The following is a 17,934-nucleotide window of genomic DNA, read 5'->3' as shown; positions in this document are numbered from 1 at the left end:
AGCAATAGTCATGAAATAATTTAGTTGCCACTGCTATTTATGAGTTTTGCCAGTAATCCACTTTCCATGTACCATAGCAATTTATTCATCTAGTCCAGTGCTGCTGCTGCTGCTGCTGCTGCTGCTCACTGGCAACAGCTGGTTTCAGGTACAGGTCTTTCACATCACCACCTACAAAGTAGCTGATCCTTAAATAAAACAAGTGTTGCCAAGGATTGAACCTGGGACCTTCTGCTTGCAAGCTAGTACTTTGCCACTCCCACAAGGTATCTTACTAAAGCTTATTGATTTTTAATGTAATTATGGTAACAAATGTCCTTATGGCAAGAGATCTAAGAAATGCAGAATATTTTCCTTTGTTTCTGGCTTTCTTCAATGCCACACTTTTGAAGCTGCAGCTAAATGCTCGTTTCAGAAGCCAGATACCTTCTTTATTTATGGTCTTTCTAGCTCTTGGTCATGCTACTCTCACTTGAGCATTATTTCCAAGATGAACCGAATAGTTCACACCAATCATGTACTGCAACACAATTCTCATGTACAGTGGTACCTTGGGTTACATATGTTCAGGTTACAGACTCCGTTAACCCAGAAATAGTGCTTCAGGTTAAGAACTTTGCTTCAGGATAAGAACAGAAATCGTGCTCCAGTGGTGTGGCGGCAGCAGGAGGCCCCATTAGCTAAAGTGGTGCTTCAGGTTAAGAACAGTTTCAGGTTAAGAATGGATCTCCAGAACGAATTAAGTACTTAACCCAAGGTACCACTGTACAAGAAAGGCAGAGATTAGAGAAGCACTTGATGTTCTTCAAATAGTGTACAAACTATAAATAAAAACACCTATCAAGCGTGATATTCCTCCTAGATAACAACATGCCTTAGGCAAACTTTGAAGTACTTCAACCACCCAAGTAGATATGCATAAAGCTTCAGAGGAAATGTACCACCATGTGTTCATTTACATGCACACAATATGTAGTTTACTGGGATTCAAAAAATAAAGTAAACATTATATTGATATGGCTACTTCTTATGCTCTGAGTTTAACTGTCAGCTACATATGCAGCCTTCAGTTATATATGTTCATGTATGGAGGATGGTAAAGTATGGTCATTTCTCTCCATTCCTATTTCCTATTGTAATTATGTTTGCTATTACTGCTGCTAAAACTTCCATAACAACCTGCTTCTGTTCTCTCTCTCCCCCACCCCCCTCACACACACACTTCATCAAAGTAGGTACTTGCCATTTTTATTGTTTTCCAACTTTCCATAACTTTCTGGGGGTATTTTTATTCCTTAATGCCTTAGAGTGAGTATGAGCATGTTCTAGTCCAGGGGTCAGCAAACTTTTTCAGCAGGGGGCTGGTTTCCTGTCCCTCAGACCTTGTGGGGGGGCGGACTATATTTGGGGGGGGGATGAATGAATTCCTATGCCCCACAAAGAATCCTGAGATGCATTTTAAATAAAAGCACACATTCTACTCATGTAAAAACACCAGGCAGGCCCCACAAATAACCCAGAGATGCAGGCGGGATTTAGAAGGCGATTGGGCCGGATCTGACCCCCAGGCCTTAGTTTGCCTACCCATGCTCTAGACTGTAAAAACAGACATGGTTACTTTAAAGTCCAGAACCATTTCTACTATCTCTAATGCTATTACAAAAGGATATGACGATTTTATTATTGCTACTCTGTAATAGTTGCTGTGTTAAAGTAACAGTTGAGAATATGAGATGCATCACTTTGGTTATGTGTTTGAGTATGCATCAAAACATCCCAGCTTTTGTAAGTACATTTAAAGAGGCCCTCATCTCTATTTATTTATTTAGGGATTATCATCTGAAACATAATTATAATTCAAAGTGGTAGTAGCAGCTGGGTTTAGCTTTGCTTGTTTACACACCAGCACCTGCAGATTTTGTGAGAGCAATGTAACATTTCCAAAAATGCTTGAAACATTTTGCCATATTTGGGTATTCTGAGCTGCTTTCTTGTGAAAAAGAATAGCTAGCAGCAAATGACGGTTTAGAGAGTGGCTTAGGGCAGAATCAGAACCCACCCCCAGTACAAATACTTATCCTACTTTTGGCAGGGAAAGTAGGGGATATATATATATATATATATATATATATATATATATATATATATAACGATCTATCAAAGACAACTTCTGCAGTTGCACAACTAAAACAGCCTGGGTGACCCCAGAGTTTGGAAATATAGTTGAGTGTTGGCATTTAGTTACAAACTGATAGTTACCATTGATACTGACATTCCAGTTACCTGCTTTTGCTTTTATTTACTGTTATGATCCAGGATTCACTTTCTTCAACCAGCACCATTTACTGAAGTTGGAGTAATTTATGGAACTGCAGAAGATGGTCTGCTCTGAATTCAACACATTTATTCTTCTTAAAGTGGAAACACACTAACCATTGGACAGAAATAGATATCAGAACCTTCTTTCCAAGAAACAGCTAATATATGTTGAGTACTTCACGAATAAGACTTTTTTGAAATGGGGTTGGAATTAATAACTATCACAAATGTTTCAATTTCTTGTCATTTTATTTTGTTAGGTAGAAAAAGCATAGCATATCAGGGGTTTTCAGCAACCACAAAAATTGCCTTTGTGCAAAATTAGCATTTGAAAGCAGGTCCTTGTCATTCTGATTTGATTTATCATTCAGGTCCAAATCTGATCTGTTAAATCTGAAGCTCTGTTTAGCCTCTTTGGCTGTAATGGATAATTTAAAAATGGTTGTTATTTTTTTCCTTTTCATATAAGTGGATGAAATTTGCAGGCAAATGAGCCCCCACCTCCAAGCTGACCATCTAGGAGTTTTCATGCAGAGAGTTGTTTTTCATTTAAGAAAAAAAGCCTCCAACTTTAAAATTTTTCTGATAGAATTGGATGCAGATTGCAGGCATAGTAACCACTTTGGTGGGGATGAGGCTTGTCAAATCTCAGAAAAATAGGTGTAGCAGTTCTCAAGAAATAGCAGACTTTGCAGGGGGCGGTTGGAGCAGGAATAGAAATAGTATTCCCGCCCTAAGCTTTTTTCTTTTTTGGCTGGGGGGCCATCACCTAAAAAGAGCAAAAAAAGAGAATGGACTACAAAATGGTATAGGCATGCACCTCCATACCATCAATGGGGGGCAGGGAAGCACCTGCACTAGTCATTGTCATGCTCATAGAGAGAAACTCTTTCACCACTCCTCTGTTCAAAAGAGCCAGAGGGGTGTAGTGTTAGCCTAGGATAAGGGAGACCAGGGTTCAAATCCTGACTCAGCCATGAAGCTCACTGAGTGACCTTAGGCCAGTCACTGCCTCTCAGTCCAGCCTACCTCACAGGGTTGTTTTGTTGAACGCGGAAGGGAAGAATCATGTACACCACTTTGAGCTCCTTAGAGAAAAGGTAAGAATAAACGCAACAAATAAATAAAAAGTGTGTGTGTGTTGGATTATGGCATCCATCGAAGCACGAGCATGTTTCAGGTTGTATGTTGGAGAGGCCAAGCCAGGGCAAACAGTGAGCAGGAAGAACAAACAGTCTCTCGTGTACTGTGATCCCTGGTGCAATGTAAAGGCTATTCCAAAATGCAGTTAAAAAAAAACAACAACAGAAAGCAATGTTTCATCAGCATGTGCCTTTGGCTGTGCACTACTGGCTGTGAGCTTTCCATTGTTTTACTGCATTACCTTTTTCTGTACCAGCAATAAGCAACTACTGGGCAGCGGTGGGTGAAGCAGTTGTCTAATGCCAGTATGCCAAAGACCCATTTTCTGATATTCTTACAGATCAGAGAGGAAGCCACTAAAAAGCCCTTTGATTTTCCTCCTGTTGTGGAACTCCAAGCTCCCAAAGCCCTGGCTTTTAATAGTGTCTGATAAGCTGGAAGCTAAGTGGGAGCTTTGTGCCCAGTTTAAGGACAGCATGTGCCTCTGGGCGACAGTTGACATATAAAAATATGCAGTTCACATGCTTCAAAACAAACTAGCAGCATCTGTTCATTAGGGTGCTCCATTTAGAATCGGAATATCGCTTTCCAAAGGACTGTCCTGAACCCAGCAGAGCGCGGGTGCAAAAGTTGGCTACACATTCTACACCAAAGCCTCGGGAACATTACAATTATTTTAGAAGGATAGGTGGGAGGAAGGAGGAATTAAGTATATGTTGAAGAGAGGGGCCATTCTTGTCCATCAGCTAAAAAAAATGCAATCCAACAAAGGAGTCATTTTTCAAACTGGAAGCTGGGTTGTGATGTGCGCTCTCTCTCTCTCTCTCTCTCTCTTTTTCACCCCTTGTATACAGCCCAAAGGGAGGAGGGGGAAATGTCCAATTCTTGTAGGTCAATTTACTATTCCTTCATAAAGCTAAAGAATATCTTGTTACCACCAGACGACGTCTGAGACTGAAATAGCATAAAGGCGCACTTCCTGCCCATGTGCACCTTTGGGCTTGTGACTTTATTTGTTGCAATAGCTGAAGGGGCTGTCTAGACACCAGCTTTCCCCAAAACTGGTTTAGTGATATAGCACTAAACTTGAATCTGAGATTGGTCGGTAAGGGTGGAGAGAACCGAAAGGAAGAGAAGCCCAGAAGCCAGCGTGTACGTGTGTGTGTGTGTGTGTGTGTGTGTGTGCAGCTGTCATTCCTTTGGACGTGCCATCTGTGCTGATCTCCAGCCTGCCCTTGAACCAACAAGAACCAGCATAGATGTAATTGGTTCCCCTGTGTTGCCTGGAGGATTACGCACACTGAATCACCGCGTTTAAGCCGTCTAAAAAAGAATCCGTAAAAGGAATTTTAGCTCACCTCGCCCCCCCCTCCTAATGGCCTTCCGGAAGATGGCTGAAACCTGTCAAAGGGAGGTTTGGGGGCCATAAATAGTTGCTCCCTTTTTGAAGTGGTTTTAATAGCTGTGGTTAATTTATTTGTGAAGGATGCTGTGTTTTTGTTTTTAAACTGTTTTCTCTATGCTGTTTTAGTGTTTTATGGCTGCTTTATGACATGCAATGCTATTGTCGAATTGATGTTAAGCTTGTTATTGTTTTAACTTATGAATTTAGGCTCCTTAGACTCAGTGAGGAAAGATAGCTTATAAATGCTTTAAAGGAATAAATATATACCCAGCTTCTCTTTTATACTGCCCAACCAAATAGCTGTTGTCAGGCTTCGCTTGGGCTCTAACTATGCACTAAAACTAGCACTATTTGGACCCTTTAGCAGACAGCATTACCCCATATGTTTCTCACAGCATCCTCATGTCAAAATTAGCAAACTACTAATAAAACATGCAAAAAAGGCAAGATATAACTTTAAGACATAACATTAAGAATACATGTCCACAAACTAACTGCAATTAGCCTGACAAGCTTTCCAAACTAGTATTTAGATGACATCTGAAGGCAGCCCTGTTTAGGGAAGCTTTTAATGTTTAACAGACCACTGTATTTTAAAACTTTGTTGGAAGCCAACCAGAGTGGCTGGGGAAACCCAGCCAGATGGACGGGGTATAAATAATAATATATTATTATTATTATTATTATTATTATTATTATTATTATTATTATTATTATTATTTCACCATTTTAAACTCTGCACCATCTCTGATCTGCTCAATCTATGTGCTGCTGTCTCTTCCACATGTCAGCTTTGATAAATTTCTGAAAACCTTTCACTTAAGTATCTCAAAAGCAGGGCATATGATTACGCGATGCTATGTTGGCTTAAATTAGAAATTTTGCTGGTCACAGCCAACAAAGGTGCTTCCTGTCAGTTGAGGAAGAACCAGATAAATACTACCTTGCTTATGAGAGCTGACTTTGACAACTGTGGTATGGTATGAAAGGCCATATTGCTGGAATAAGATACCAGAAATATACTTTCTCATTACAAAAGTAACCAAGAGGAGAACACTAGTGAACATTCTGGCATATGTACAGATGTTCCTGGATCAATTTCCAAAAGACAGCATGTCTCAATTAAAATAAATAATGGCAACAGCTCATAAATAGTTTTCTTCTATTGCCTACACCATTGGAATTGGTTAAAATTGCTCTTGCAAATGCATGTGATCAAAACATCCAGAACAGAACACATAACTAACACTGTCTAGCTCTAAATCAGCTGTGTTTATTGTATTAAAAGGTTTTATAGGGTTTTTATTCTCCAAATATTTTTAGAAGAGGTTTTTTTTTTTCCTTTTCAGAAAGTGATTTAGCTTTGAAGTATTTTCAACTTTCTAAGTGCTCAGATCCCTGGAACAGGGTCATATGTCCTGAAGTGAGGAAAAAGAGCATAGTTATTTCATAAACTGGAAGATCTCTGTTATGTAAAAATCTTTTCAAACACTCCATCCTTTGGTAGTATTATGGATGCCAAGTATTCCGAAAGATGACGGTAATTAATACCAGGACACCGCTAACAGAATCATATATTGATTGATTAGACATGGTCACAATTGCTTGGCATTGTTTTGGCAATTTGTTGTAGGCTGTATATTCTCAACATTAATCGTTTTTGCTATGTGTGCAATCACTTGCATTAATTAAAAAAAGAGAAGGGTGTTGTTTTTCAGCTATTTTATATTTTTATGAAAAACAGTTGGTTTCTACCCATTTACTGAAAATCAGATTTCTCAGCATTGGTATAGAAATATAGTGAGTACGGTAAGTTCAGTTAAGCCCTTGTATTCAAATCAGAACTGCACACATATAAAGGGAAGTGAGAACTCTGAAGCAGAAAATAACGTGCTATAATATTAAAAGGCTACTTTTTTTAAGCAAGGGCCTAAAAGACCACTGATGCATTTTCTTATTACTTAATAATGGACAGCAGAATTTTTATTGAAGAACAATCATACTTGCAGAATATTCCCATTAAAATTGGGCTCCAAAATCATTGGAGCTTAAGAATGCTTAGATTTTTGAGAGTTGTAACTGGCTTCTTGGTATCATCTTCAGTTTTATAGAACGTAGCTAAGTTATTTATATAGATGGATTTCTATCCAGTCCTCAATAAGAACAAAAACTCTGATTCAAAAGTAAAAAAAACAAACTTTGAACATACTAAATTTTGTATTTCTAGTTGGCTTAGATGTGTCTGCTGCCAAACAGAACTCTGCTCAAGTGCTTGCTTTCCTCTTCCCTCCCCATTCCTTTTTCCTTTTGTGTTGTATATATTACAGTGTGAGCCTCCAGATAGGGACTGACTTATCTTTTACCAAGCATAGGGCTGGCAAAGCCCCTTGTTCTGCAGTTCCCAAATGCCGGACAGCGTGCTGACAGTCAGGTGTTTGGAAAGTGCTGTGCAAGGGTGCGCCAAGCCACCTGTCAATGATCTGATGACAAAATGACTTCAGGTGAATGACAAGTGGGTTGTCCTTCCCACCTGTCAAAGTTGGCTCACATGGGTAAGGACAGATAGGAATCTGGCCCACAAATCCAAAGAGGATTCCCCACCTCTGTTTTACCCTATGTACAATACTTAAAAGGTATTAAGAGCTTTATATGGGCGATATTCAACTAATTCATACTTTGAGTAGACTGACTGAAAAAGTAATTCATTGATTTCTTCTGAGTGGGAGGACTACCACTGTATATCACCCTAAGAAGTATTCATCATAACTTTGGCACATCACTTGTGAACATTGTTTAAAGCGCAATAATTTAAGTATGCCTCTTCAGCTGCAAAATGGGACGATTACTGCTGGGTGCTGTCAGGGATCTGAGACAATAATGAGCAGGGGAGACTTAATGAGAACAAGATATAGGAACACCTCCATTTACAGCTCTCCTTAACATTACTAGGCTGGCACTTGAGTGGGCAACATTGATTCATTTCTGTGGAGTAATGCATCCTTGAAAATTGAACATTATTTTGTGGAAAGGCATTATATTGCAAAGGAAGAGACGATAAACTTCAATACAGTCACAATGTACCAGAAACAAGCCATTCACTGCTCTGCAACTTTATGGGAGGCAAAAACCTCATATTATATGGTAGTATTATACATCCCACATAGGGGCAGATGGAACTCATTAACCTGGGAAGATAGCTCATCTAGGAGAAGGAAAACTCTGATCCTAAAACTCTGCTGCCTTGTGGGATATATCTGAGAGAAGCAAAAGTGAAGGAGAAACGCTACACAAATCTGGAGTGGAGTCCCTAAAACAGTTGGATGGTGCCTTCTAAGCCTCCTTCCTGCAACTCTTGCAGCCAAGCTGGTGCCAAACGTATGGCTCTGCTTTCCTTTGGACCACAGTTTGACTTGACCCTTGGAGGCACACACCACTGTCTCTCAAGACGGATGCCAACAACAAAAGTATGTCCCACACATATGTACATTTGGGGCATGCTATATGCCAGTGGTCATCTTTCCTTTGACATCTCTTGTGTCTTTTAGGGGTAAAGGGAAGTGCTGACCTTCTGTTTTGTGAAGCCCAAATCTACCAAGAGATTGGTAAAAAGTGGGCTGGGCATTTAAAAATTATGGACTAAAACAATAATGAACAAGGCACAAGAGTTTTATCTATTGCATTTTAATCACTCTCATTCCATGAGTCCACAGCAGCGTGAACGGTCCATTTTATCCCTGCAAGAAAGCTGACTAGGTTAAGCTGAGAGATAACAACTGGTCAAAGGTCACCAAATGTGCCTCATGACTGAAAGGGCATTTGAACCTGGATCTCCAACACTCTGGCCACTGTACCATAGCAATCACAGAAGAAGCATGCTATTTTCTGTCTGCAGGTGTTTTCCTGCACAGCAATTCCCTGCGCTGACTGCAATTGCAAATTATATATATATATGTTTTTACAAGGTAAATTGGGTCTGTTTAGTAACTAAAATATAAATGTGTATTAAAGCTTGAAAGAAATTTGCACAAGGAACTAAACTTAACAATAAAGCATAAATCTGACCTGACCATTCATTTGCTATGCCCACGCTCTGGCTTCATTATCTCCTAGCAATGCAGTAAACATCTCATGTTACTCAATTCATATGGGTAATTAAGGAAGATTTATTATAACCATTGCATTACAAGACAGAAACAAATGAAACAGTTTTTCCATGGAATGTTGTTAGACTGATATATATTTTGTTTTCTCTCCTAGCACTACCAGTAAGGGGTACCCTTAAGAATGTGCTGCCCTCTGTTGATCCACTAACTTAAAAAAAGAGTAACTTGCAGTTAGCTTTCCTTACGAATAAAATAAAATAAATAAAAGTTGTGTTGCCGCAAGCTTCTATTTTAACATCTCTATTTCATAAAGCCACGTTCTCATCAATAAAAAGTACAAAACCACAATGGCTTCAAGTTACAAGAAAGGAAATTGTGACTAAACATCAGGAAAAACTTGCTGACAGTAAGAGCTGTTCGACATTGGAATGGTCTCTCTCGGGTGGTTGTGGACTCTCCTTTCAGTAAGCCATTCCAGCCGCTCGACAACAGCAAATAGACTTTGTTTCAAAACTTGGCCTTAAGGGCAAAGCCCTCATCAACTTAAGATTGATAGTGGAATACATTGCTTTCATGTGCTAGCCCTGCTGGTTCAGCATCAAAGTAAAACACTAATGGATGGAAGGCCCATACCACATCTTGCTTCAGCTGCAGTGAGTTAGGCTGCAAAAGAAGGCTGTAGTAGATGCTGCTTTGCCAGCCATCAAGCGCTCAGCATGGTATGCATTCAATGAAGTAATAATCCACACACACTTGTGAGGAAAGGAGAAATGGTGTCCAAAAGATCGTTGACTTGAGGGACAGAGATGATGACACACTAGACTAGGAGATCTTTCTGTACATCCAAAGAAGACACCTTTCATCAACCCTGGTGCTTCATCCCTGTGAGAGCTAATAGCAATTCTGATGGGGTATATGAACCTCCTTTGACATGTCAACCTACTACAGCAGAAGGAAAGAAGTTCATTGGTGAGCCCATGCAAGTTCCACAGTGGCCCTGTCACACTCACTCTATGAGAGGTGTGTGAAACAAGCCAGAGGAAGCAGGCAGGGTGTGTATGCATGAGAAACGTGAGGGTTACGTCAGAGGCCCAGAAGCATGTCGGCGGCTGATGTCCAAAACCAAGCAAGACTTGATGAAACTTGTTGTTTACATTTCTTATGAACTGATGTCATTACTTTCTAATGTAGTTTTGTGATTACAAGGTCATGTTGTATGCTTAGCAGGATATGTTTTATGCAGAGAAACTAGAAAATATATAACATTATCTGACATACTCAGTAAAGTAAAGGTAAAGGGACCCCTGACCATTAGGTTCAGTCGTGGCCATCTCTGGGGTTGCGGCGCTCATTTCGCTTTATTGGCTTCCGGGTCATGTGGCCAGCATGACTAAGCTGCTTCTGGCAAACCAGAGCAGTGCACAGAAACGCCGTGTACCTTCCTGCTGGAGCGGTACCTATTTATCTACTTGTACTTTGATGTGCTTCCGAACTGCTAGGTTAGCAGGAGCAGGGACCGAGCAACGGGAGCTCACACCGTCGTGGGGATTCAAAGTGTCGACCTTCTGATCGGCAAGTCCTAGGCTCTGTGGTTTAACCCACAGCGCCACCCGCATCCCTGACATATTCAGTAGGTAACATTAAAATTCTTTGGGTTGTTTGAGAGCAGTTTATGTGCTTTTTAACCAAATGTAGATTTGCCAAGTTAAACATCCTAACACAAAAAGAATAGGAGATTTGAATTCCTCACACTCAAAAACATTTTTAAGCCCCATCACTGAAGAAATCTACAAAAAAATGGGCCCTAAAATGACACACCCTACTACCACAGGTCACTCTTATGCAGTTAAAGTTGAAAAATACAGTGGTATCTCAGGTTACAGACACTTCAGGTTACATACACTTCAGGTTACAGACTCTGCTAACCCAGAAATAGTACTTCGGGTTAAGAACTTTGCTTCAGGATGAGAACAGAAATCGTGCAGCTGCAGCAGGAGGCCCCATTAGGTAAAGTGGTGCTTCAGGTTAAGAACAGTTTCAGGTTAAGAACGGACCTCCGGAACAAATTAAGTACTTAACCCGAGGTACCACTGTACTGTACACTGTAAAATTATTGGGTTTTATTTTCCCCAAGCAACTGATTTGAAGAGGTCATACAACATGTCACAAAATCAAATTAACTGCTTCATTCTACCTTCATCATCATTCAAGCATTTTTACTGAAGTGCTGCGTGGTTTCTGATGACATCCAGGCTATCCAGTGAAGGGAATTTTGTTGCTTTTGTACTATAATATTTTGTCTGAGAGAAACTCAGGCGGCCAATGACAATGCCAAAAGCAGGAATCACATGACTGGCCACATATGAAACCGTTTAAAGATAGCAATTGCTCCAGTTACTTGACGTGACTCAGGTTGACCATATTATAATTGCACTATGAAGTGAAAGAACAGTTATATAACAGTTAAAATGATAGGATAGAAAAGAACGCCATGCAACATACCACAAAGCAGACGATAATACAGTCTCTGGAAAACTAGCGAAACTTAACACATCAACAGAATGATTATGCCATTCAGTTACACTACTGTATCTTTTATTTTTGTGTGATGCTAATCAACATGGTAGATATGTTCTTTGCTAAAGAAGGCATCTTGCAGTTATTTGAAGCACATAGTTTTAACATCGCTCACTTACATCAGCCTCTAAATATTTTAATGCCCCATTTTCAAATGCCCCATCTGCAAGAAAAATGGAAACTTGAGAGAATTAGAAATAGCCTTGTTGAAATCCTAGGATATAACTTATTACTACCACTCTGGTAAATGCCAGCAGACAACATTACCCAGTCTGGTAATGATCAGCATTTGATCCCCAGATGTGTGTGACCAATCAGAAGTATTGCTGGAATATACAAATTATCTAAGCATTTTTAAAAAAGAACTTCCAGCTATAGCAACAGCAAACACTTGGATGGTGCCAACATGGGAAACTTATTGGAGTCATGCTATCAGACTATTATAGATGCACCATTGGTCACTAATGAGGCATGGAGAGGGACAAGACAAGCAGGTGAACACAGCAGAGATAAAACGCTGGCAATATTCAAGACATCAGCCATATTTGTTTTTCTTTCACATCCCAGAGTTGGGAGAAAAGCAATGGATGGCAAACTGATGGAGGAGGTTGATGTATCCTGGCAAATTATTGGAAGGAGCAGATGCTGGCAACCCATCACTCTGCTCATAATAGTTGGCTACATTACAGATTGAACTTCTAAGTGTGAGCATGTCAGCCAGGAGGCCCCAGGGCATATGCTTTTTTCTGGGTCCTTGTGTATTCAGTACATGCCCCAGGGTTCCTCACACCTGGAATACACCTGGGATGAGCAAGAAGCCCTGAGGCATGAAGCTTTCTGGGCTCCCTGCTAATTTGCTTAAGCAGTTTGGAAAACTCTGTTTCCTGGCAGGCTGCCATTTTGGCATTCCAGGTGCCAGTAAGGAATGGAGGCCTTGGATAGAGGCCTGCCAGTTGCCACTGCTACCACTGAGTAACCTTTGTTGTGGGCAGGGTTCAAAGGTTCATTGGTGGAAATTCGGAGAACTTTGGAGGCTTCTTTGCTGAGACTTCATTGGAATCCTGCAATTGGAATGGAATAGCATTGTTTTTGATCTCATTTGAAACTTATTTTCTGATTGTGGTTGGTGTCATTATATAAAAGATGTCCTATCAGCTGAGTTTATATTCAAGAAAACTTCACCCAGAACTGTCAATTAACTATGGATGAAGTTACAGGAAGAGGGACCATGAGTATTACCCTCTTCCAGAGAAGATTTGGACATTAGTGCCACCAGCCTCCTGTGCGATCACTTCCACATTTGGCTGGCGGTGCTTCTGTGGAACATTGAAAGAGGATATTGCATAGGTGGCCTGTAGGTGCAAACAGGGTCTGTGCAACTTCCTTTTTCAACATTACAGGCACTTCCAGCTGACTACTGAATAGACTCTGCATGTTGTTTTTCCTAGCATCAAATACGATTCATTAACAAATACCTGAGAGGCTCCCCATGGTGGCATTTAGTATTTACTGCACTGGCGACCATTTTGGCTTCCCAGTCTATTGCATGTCAGCTGTCAGAAGCACGCTCACAATAAATACTTATTACAGCCCTATCAACCCATTGCCAACATGTGCCAATGGGAGTTGTACTCCAAAACTTTTGGAGGGCACTAGGTTGGTGAAGGCTGATTTTCATCATGTAAATGACAGCCTAAAAACATCTTGGGCAGTCTTTTACTGTGTCAGAAGTAAACGTGGTAGTCACACCATACATGTGTGCTACACGAAGGCAAACCTAAAGTAAGACGCTTCTTGTTCTAATATCAGTCAATATTAGGAATAGGTTTGACTCACAATAAGCAATCCTTTCTGTCCAGCCATGTATAACGCAGGACTCACTTATGTAATTCATGGAAATAAAGAAGAGCAATCTCCAGATTTTATGCAACAAGTGCATGGCCTGGCAGAGAGTCTTTGCAAAGTTCTAGACAAATATTTAATCTGGACGAGTACATATTTTCAGTTCCTGGCCAATCCACAATCCCTTGAAGGAGAAAACCAGATCCAATTTAAATGCAGTCCATCACAACATTTCCATAACTCACAGCTGTTGGATAGGCTCAAAAGTATCCTTGGCCTTTTAAAACACCAGAAGCCATATGAGGTATTTGACCAAATCTTTGGTGACCTGATTTTGGTGTGAAGAGACGCTGGCATTTTTCCTTTTAATACAGACGTTTGCCCATGATCTTCAAGCTGGTGGCTCATATTTTTTTTCCGTGATGAAAGATGCACTGTGAGACTTTTAACCTTTTACTGAGGGAAAGTGTACATTTGGTGCAAAACAGTTGATAATATGGTTGTGCCCTTGGGAAGGTTCTCCAGTTTCTCCGTATGTATACGTGTCAAAAAGATTCAATTGTTGAAGCAAGGCAAAAATGTAGAAGCCTCCTGAGTGCCTTCTTCTCCTGTAGCAGCGGCAGGAGAGATAATGACTTGCTCAAGGTCATCCAAAGTCAACTTCAGGGCTGAGGGGAGTCTCCTCAATCTTCGTCCAAAACTCTAACCGCTACAGCACTCTGATCTGGACAACTTGAATCTGGCACTTAGCCACACACCCCATTTGGCAGGCATGTTGCTAGTATCGGATAGCTTATGAAGGTCCAGACACCTCTTGTATGGACATCATGGAACAACAAAAGAAGAGGAGCCCTGCTGGAGTCAAATCTAATCCAGCATCCTGTTCTCACAGTGGCCAACCAAGTTGCCTATAGGAATCCCAGAAGCAGGACACCAGTGTCACAGAACACTTCTCTTTCTTTTCCCCTATAGTAAAGGTAAAGGGACCCCTGACCATTAGGTCCAGTCATGGCTGACTCTGGGGTTGCGGCACTCATCTTGCTTTATTGGCTGAGGGAGCCGGCGTACAGCTTCCAGGTCATGTGGCCAGCATGACTAAGCCACTTCTGGCAAACCAGAGCAGCACACGGAAACGCCATTTACCTTCCCGCCAGAGCGGTACCTCTTTATCTACTTGCACTTCCCCCATACCACCTCTTAATACCGGTGTACCTTCTTCACAAATTCTATTATAACAATTGGCATGCAAATCCTTCATTAAAATTGTAGCCAAGGTTATGATTTTGAGTTATATGCCACTAAATCCTACTCACAGCAGACCCACTGAAATCAATTAACTTAAGTTAGTTATGCCCATTAAGTTCAATAGGTCTACTCTGAGTAAGACTAGTATTGGCTACAACGCTCAACAAAATTTAAAAAGCTGTAGGTACAGTAAAATGTTTCTTGTCTAAGAAACTTTGTTCTGGGGGTCCTGCTGATTCTCCCCATTGTGGGACTTCTGCTAGCACAACAGTTCAAGCAACAACAAAATCCCTTTGTGACTTTTCTTCTTTAGCCAGTATTACCTTCTTTCCCAAAGATACAGACCCCTTTCCCCCTTTTTCAATGACTACTATGACCATTTGAAGCAAAGCAAACAGAGAGACCACTTCAGTAGCTAAATCAAACCTCAGATTTTGGTCTTTCAGCCAATTTTCCAGTTTTGCTACATTTTGAAAAGAGAAATATGGCAGCACATCAGCGTGAAGTGTTCCAAATAATAGGAACACATCTCTGAGGGGTACACAGTTATTCTGTTTCCCGGCAGCAGGCACAAATAGATCGTGGAAAAGTTTGGAATATTTTTTTTCTTTCTTCATATAGTTTCAGAGATCAAAATTAGCATCTGGAATAGTGCTGCCTGGCAACCAATAACTAACAGAGGCCAGTGCAGAGACCGGAGCCCTGGTGATGTCATGTGATTTTGGCAGCCCACCATGTTTGGTTGCTCTGCACCAGCTGCTCTCCAATAGTCTTCAAGCATAGCTCCATTATAGCAGTCTATCCTTAGCATTAAGAAAGCGTTAAAAAAAATAATTCAGCTGATTCCTGAAAGTTCCTGATTTCCAGCCTGAATAATCTGATGTGTTAAAGATGTTTACCACTGATGCCAGATGGACAAAAGGAATTAAGTAATAGCAGGTTAAAACACACACACACACGGATTGGAATGGGCTTGTTCTGTGGTTCAAACATACCCCTTTTAAGAAATACAGTGGTACCTCGAGTTACAAATGCCTCAGGTTACAAATGTCTCGGGTTATAAACTCCACTAACCTGGAAGAGTTACCTTGGGTTAAAAACTTTGCCCCAGGATTAGAACGGAAATCGTGTGCCGGCAGTGCAGCGGCAGCAAGAGGCCCCATTAGCAAAAGCATGCCTCTAGTTAAGAACAGTTTTAGATTAAGAATGGACCTCCGGAACTAATTAAGTTCATAACTAGAGGTACCACTGTGTTAGGCAAGGAAAGCTTACTTTTATTAACTGGTCTAGGTAATAGAACACCTCTGTGGAGTGCTCAGGCAAAGAAGAGTTGGGTTTCAGCATTTGCTGGCATCTACTTTGCTGCCTTTAGTCACACCCACACCAACATTTAAAGCCCATAGCTCCCCCTCCTGAGAATCCTGGGAACTGTAGCTTGCTGGGGATTATACCTTTGTGGGGACGCGGGTGGCGCTGTGGGTTGAATCACAAAGCCTAGGACTTGCCGATCAGAAGGTCGGCGGTTCAAATCCCCGCAATGGGGTGAGCTCCTGTTGCTTGGTCCTGGCTCCTGTCAACCTAGCAGTTCAAAAACACATCAAAGTGCAAGTAGATAAATAGGTACCACTCCAGCGGGAAGGTAAACGGCGTTGCTGCTCTGATTCGCCAGAGGTAGCTTAGTCATGCTGGCCACATGACCTGGAAGCTGTACGCCGGCTCCCTCGGCCAATAAAGCGAGATGAGTGCTGCAACCCCAGAGTCGGCCACGATTGGACCTAATGGTCAGGGGTCTATTTACCTTTTTATACCTCTGTGAGGTACAAGCTACAGTTCGCAGGATCATTTTGGGAGGAGGAAGCCATGCATGGGGTTTAGATGTGTAACTCTTTTCCTTTTCCTTTTATCAGGTGAATTTTTCCATTCCCCAGGCTTTTAATTCTTAAACTGTAATGATTTGGTGGCTGCTAGCTTAAATGGCCTTTAAAATGCTTTTTCAGTCTTGTTAATATCTGGTTGTTTCTGTTGCTTTCCAGGGCCAGCACAAGACATTTTGCCGCCTGAGGTAAAGGACAAGATGGTGCGCCCTCCCAGTCCCATGTACAGAAGCTGACAGGACTGGCAACTGCATCTTCTTTCAACACTGCTGATTGGGTAATATCCTCCAGTACCCTTGAGGTAGCAGATCAGATGTGGGGGATGGATCTAGGGAAGACCAAGGAGCAAGAGAGGGTTATGGCTGAGGGGGCTCAGGAAGATTAGCCAGGAGTGCTGTTGCTGCAGAGGCCAACTCTGCCTAATGATAGAGCTGCTCCTTCTCTGGGAGTTGTTTCACTCTTTGATTCTTCTTACCATTTCATTGTTTTTATTACTGATGTTAGCCAGCTTGAGTACTCCAGCTGAATTAGAAAAGCAGGATAGGAATTTCTTAGTCAGCTAATGGGCCTGACGGAGCTTAGAGCAGGTAGAAAGAAATGAACCCGGTAAGGGGGTGGCAGCATAATGGAGAATTATAAAACAATACATGGATAAAGAGACGTTTTTCTCTTCTCATAATACTAGAATCTGAGGTCATCTAATTAAATTGAATGGTGGAGGAATCAGGGTAGACAGAAGGAGATAGTGTCCAGTTAAGCAATAGTTAAAACAATGGAATTTGCTATGACAAGAGGTGGTGGTGTTGGCTACCACTTTGAGAGGATTAGACAAATTCATGAGTATGATTAATGATGGCTATAGGTGATGTACTGGGGAACAATAATTGAAGGGGCTGTGGAGCGCCCTCCCATCAGATGTCAAGGAAATAAACAACAATCTGACTTTTAGAAAAACATCCGAAGGCAGCCCTGTTTAGGGAAGTTTTTAATGTTTGATGTTTTATCGTGTTTTTAATATTCAATTGGGAGCTGCCCAGGGTGGCTGGGGAAACCCAGCCACATGGGCAGGGTATAAATATATTATTATTATTATTATTATTATTATTATTATTATTATTATTATTACTACTACTCCTACTACTACTCCTACTATCATTATGTGTTGCTATGGCCACTGTAGGAATAGGATGCTTTGGTCTGATTCAGTAGCTGGGCTGTTCTTGTGTTCTTATCATGTGGGTATGTGGTATGTACACCTTTGATGGCTGGATATAGAGATTCTGCTCCCCCTGCTCCTACTATCAAAAACACTTGCACACAGTCCTCTTGTCCTGGCATTCCATTGATTCACTCTTTTCAAACCACAGTGGCTATTTTCAAAGCATCTTCTCCAGTTTCTATAGATTTTGTGTGCGTGCCAGGTCTG

At 41.1% G+C, this 17,934-nt stretch overlaps 1 protein-coding gene across 1 annotated transcript in view; it reads left to right on the top strand.

The window, feature by feature from the left end:
* CTR9 (CTR9 homolog, Paf1/RNA polymerase II complex component) overlaps positions 1-17,934 on the top strand; it is a 339,089-nt gene that overhangs the window by 120,524 nt on the left and 200,631 nt on the right. The window lies entirely within an intron of this gene.

Source organism: Podarcis melisellensis, assembly GCF_964234715.1.
Source record: "Podarcis melisellensis genome assembly, chromosome: 1".
Classification (NCBI taxonomy): Eukaryota; Metazoa; Chordata; class Lepidosauria; order Squamata; family Lacertidae; genus Podarcis; species Podarcis melisellensis.
The sequence above is the reverse complement of the archived record's forward strand: the minus strand, read 5'-3'. Positions and strand labels throughout refer to the sequence as shown.